We start from the raw sequence: 640 nt of genomic DNA on the forward strand, positions 1-640 counted from the left end.
TGGCTATTTTCAGGGAGGGTTTTGGTTGACAAAATCCAGAGTCCTCAATTTCCTGAAGAGGAATCCATTTTTAAGGTCAAGAAGAATTTTCGGGCTTTTCTTTGCTGTGGCCCATGAACTCCAGCCCTTCAATAGGAATCTCTTTCTCCTTTATTGCTTTCTGAACACATTGCTGGTAGCACTTGAAGAGATCAGTACACGGGTCCCCGGAGCCGTCCCCCTTAAGAAACTTGTCGGCAAACCAGCGATTGAAGCACTGATCGTACTCGCGCTTCATATCCGTGCAAGCCTCTCCAACGCTATTCATGGCGAAGGCTGAACAATAGAGGCGCACTATCACTATGATATATCTTAATGTTGGAGTTTTTAAAATTTTATAGGAACATTTAAATATCTGATTTTTCAGCTAGTGAAGCACCACCAGAGTAACTTCCCAGGATGCATTTAATGTAGAATTTTCTGTTTATTTGAGCTCTCTGTCCTAGGTCCTGACAAATTTGAGTAATGTATTTCTGGGTCAAGAACCAAATATAATTTTCTTTGTTTCTCTAGTCTAGCATCTTGTGTACTATATTAATGCAGTAATGTAATGAGGCTTACACATTCTCTCTGTCATATATATCATTAGGTGCATTACTGT

General features: G+C 40.0%; 1 pseudogene; it reads right to left on the reverse strand.

Annotated features, from left to right (window-relative positions):
- Positions 1-6: 6 nt before the first annotated feature.
- Positions 7-307, reverse strand: LOC101589196 (annotated as a pseudogene).
- Between the last annotated feature and the right edge of the window lie 333 nt (positions 308-640).

The sequence above is a fragment of the Octodon degus genome, unplaced genomic scaffold (genome assembly GCF_000260255.1).
Source record: "Octodon degus isolate 3935 unplaced genomic scaffold, OctDeg1.0 scaffold00118, whole genome shotgun sequence".
NCBI lineage: Eukaryota > Metazoa > Chordata > Mammalia > Rodentia > Octodontidae > Octodon > Octodon degus.